Source organism: Simochromis diagramma, unplaced genomic scaffold (genome assembly GCF_900408965.1).
Source record: "Simochromis diagramma unplaced genomic scaffold, fSimDia1.1 OVJJ01000249.1, whole genome shotgun sequence".
Taxonomy (NCBI): domain Eukaryota; kingdom Metazoa; phylum Chordata; class Actinopteri; order Cichliformes; family Cichlidae; genus Simochromis; species Simochromis diagramma.
Window position 1 is genome coordinate 27,493 of NW_024387137.1, and position 3,434 is coordinate 30,926.

Sequence of the window (3,434 nt, forward strand, 5' to 3'; positions counted from 1 at the left end):
AAATCTCTGAGGTAACATCTTTATTGGGCGCTAAAGGATTTACCTTGAGTCTTTAAAGTTTTAGTCACAGCCATTAGTAAGGCTGCTAAATCAGCAAGTCAAATAGCAATAACGAGCGTACTGATAGTTTTATAATACTGGCCAGGATCTGCCTGCACTTTTGCTTTCAGCTGATATTTAAACTCTCGCGGTTTGAAAATGTCTGCCAAAGAATTAGCTCTCAATCTCCCGCCGGTACCTGTTGTCTGTGAGTCAGCGTACATGTTGAAGGCCACTCTCCGTCTCTTGTCTGAATGACTCTCAGTTCTCAGTGATTCTGCGTACACAAGAAAACAGCTGGTTATAGACCGAGCTTACACTTTTTGTCCTTGAGAAACTTTAAGAAGAAAGAAAAGAAACTCTAGAAGTCATGTGTTGGAGATGAGAGTGTGTTACCTTTTTGAAAATATCTATACTTGTGCTTGCTTAAACTACACTATTGATAAAATCAAGTTTTCAATGTGTGTGCGTTGAACAGCTGCTGAGATTTACTCCAATTTTGTATGGACACGTGCACATTTTGCTCTTTCTTCGAGGCAAGGAGACTTTCTGCTTAAATAACAACAAACTGAAGATTTATTCCCTTTTCTTTCTCTCAGATGTAAGCTTTCATCTATCCATCACTCTTCTTTTTTCCTATATTTCCCCTTTCACTCCTCTCTGTCTTCTCTTTTATCATAGCTGCTCTTCAGCAGCGGCACTCTCTAATCCCTCTCTAATCTCCCCCAGAAATCTTTGTCATGCATCTTCTCATTCTTCAGTCCTTCTTGCCCTCCTCTGTCCTCCCTTCTCCTCTTGATCCATCAATAAGCACCTACTGTTGAGGACGTTAATGAACCTTCAGTTGAGAAAATCTGAACCTGCAGAGTCATCTGATATTCTGTGCAGAAGCTTTCTGTTCACCTCTTTCTCTTACTCAAACACATGCAGCAATTTCATGCCAATTGGTTTTATTTGAAGGACATATGACTGTAAAATATGTATTGAACACAAACTGCATGCCTACATCACTAAATAAGTCTTACATCATTTTCTTTTAAGCGCGTGTTCATACACACAGCAGTAGATGTAAGAAGTAAGCAAATACTAACCTTTTAGAAAAAGAACGATATCAAAGCTGGCATTCATGTAATTTTTTTCCCTTTGATTTATTAAGCATGCACCGTACATTTTCACGCATGGTTTGATGTGCAATGATTCATTTTCCTGCGGCACAAATTTTTGTTTATGTTTTGAAAAGCGTCAGTTGTTTGCTTGACATTTCTCCTTTCACTAGAAACTCTGGGAAGAAATGTGAAATGTGGCCATGCAGAAAAAATAAATGTCAGTCTGTGACAGAAACAAAAAGTGGCTTATGTCGCTTTAGTGTGCGTGTGTAATATGTGCAAGTGCTTAGAACTGTGGGAGAGACGCTACTGAGTTTACGAGCAGAGACGCCCAGCACAGAGACCGGTATCGATCCCAGTCCCCGCTGGTTTTACAGCTCACTTCAAGTCTTTCGTTTCATGCCAGCACATTTCTTTTCAAGCCCTGATGGCTTTTGATAGATTTACCAAAAGAAGGATAACAGTTCAGCAGGACAAACATCAACTTCACATTTTAAGGTAACGTAGACAGTCAGCTGATCTTCATGGCTGTTGATTTTTTTATGCCCTTGGCTTTAAAAAACATTGATATTTTTCCAGATCAGCTTTGTCTCTCTGATACCCTGGAATGACTTATAAACAGAAGCAAATGCTTTCACACTGATCTGGTGAGCAGATGTGGCTCTTCCTGCAGATTTAGTTTAGTAAATCAGTTCAAATAGTTTTTTCACAATTTTTTTTGTCTCCCGAGCAGGTAAAGCACAGTTTTTCTCAGTGACAATGATGTTCACAAATCATCAACACATCCCAGAAACAACATCAGAGATCTCTGTCCAGAAGTCCTGGGAACAACTAAGATACTGCGCAGGGCCTTCAAGCTCCCAGGCCTCTGGTACAGGACCTGAGCTTGAAGGATAGACCGCCCGCAGGGGCAAGAGGGGATTATTTTTTTTTGTTCATTTTTTTATGTGTGTCTGTGTGCACAAAGAAGCCTTTTCTTTCTTTTATTAAAAATGAATTAAAACTCCTGTGGCTAATTAATAATGCTCCCCATCCTGAAGCGCATGTTATTTCCAAGAAGTTCCAAAACACTATTTCGGCTCCTGTTACATAATATTTTTCTTTCCTTTTCACACCAGAGCAAAGAGAATTCACAGCAGAACCGCAGGATTATCATTTCAAGAGGTCTAATAATGATGAAAATGAAATGGCAAACAATTCGGTGGATTATAGGGTGACTAATGGTTTTAGAAAGCAGACAGAGGAAACCCAGATTAGCTACAGAAGAAGGCAAATGTTGGGGTAGTGACCTTAGTAATAGCTGGGATGAAGTGGCTTGGCTCCCACAGCGCACTCAAAGCTTATTGTGCTTCTGAGGGACATGTTAACACATTATGAATTTTAAATGCTTGGGGATTTTATGGGGGCACTGCTTCATGCGGCTGGTGTGTGAGCGAATTTACCTCATCAAGAGGCAAGTAACACACGTTTTTCAAGCCAACGGGACCAAAGTTAGAATTTATTATTTCCTTTTTAAGCTTTAGGAAAATACACTCAACAAAAATATAAACGCAACACCTTTGTTACTGCTCCCATTCCCCATGGGATGGACGTAGAGACCTAAAATTCATTCCAGATACACATTATAACCATCCCTCCCAAACAGTGGTCACAAATCAGTCCAAATGTGTGGTAGTGGGCACATCTGCTATATTGAGATAATCCATCCCACCTCACAGGTGTGCCACATCAGGATGCTGATCTGACATCATGAGTAGTGCACAGGTGTACCTCAGACTGCCCACAACAAAAGGCCACCCTGGAATGTGCAGTTTTTTGCGCTATTGGGGGTCTGTGGACCCAGAACCGGTCAGTATCTGGTGTGACCACCATTTGCCTCATGCAGTGCAACACATCGTCGCATGGAGTCTATCAGATTGTCAATTGTGGCCTGTGGAATGTTGGTCCACTCCACTTCAATGGCTGTGCGAGGTTGTTGGATATTCGTGGGAACTGGTACACGCTGTCGTATACGCCGGTCAAGCACATCCCGAACATGCTCAATGGGTGACATGTCCGGTGAGTATTCTGGCCATGCAAGAACTGGGACATTCTCAGTTGCCATCTGCCCTGAACAATGTGAACCATGATTCATCCGTGAAGCGCACACCTCTCCAACGTGCCAGACGCCATCGAATGTGAGCATTTGCCCACACAAGTCTGTTACGGCGACGAGCTGGAGTCAGGTCAAGACCCCGATGAGGACGACGGGCATGCAGTTGAGCGTCCCTGAGACGGTTTCTGACAGTT

General features: G+C 42.2%; 1 long non-coding RNA gene across 1 annotated transcript; it reads left to right on the plus strand.

The window, feature by feature from the left end:
- The first annotated feature begins 1,397 nt into the window (after positions 1-1,397).
- LOC120743505 lies at positions 1,398-2,019 on the plus strand. Its single transcript, XR_005698220.1, has 3 exons — positions 1,398-1,643; positions 1,725-1,792; positions 1,879-2,019. It is a non-coding gene; the product is annotated as an uncharacterized LOC120743505 (long non-coding RNA).
- Positions 2,020-3,434: the final 1,415 nt, after the last annotated feature.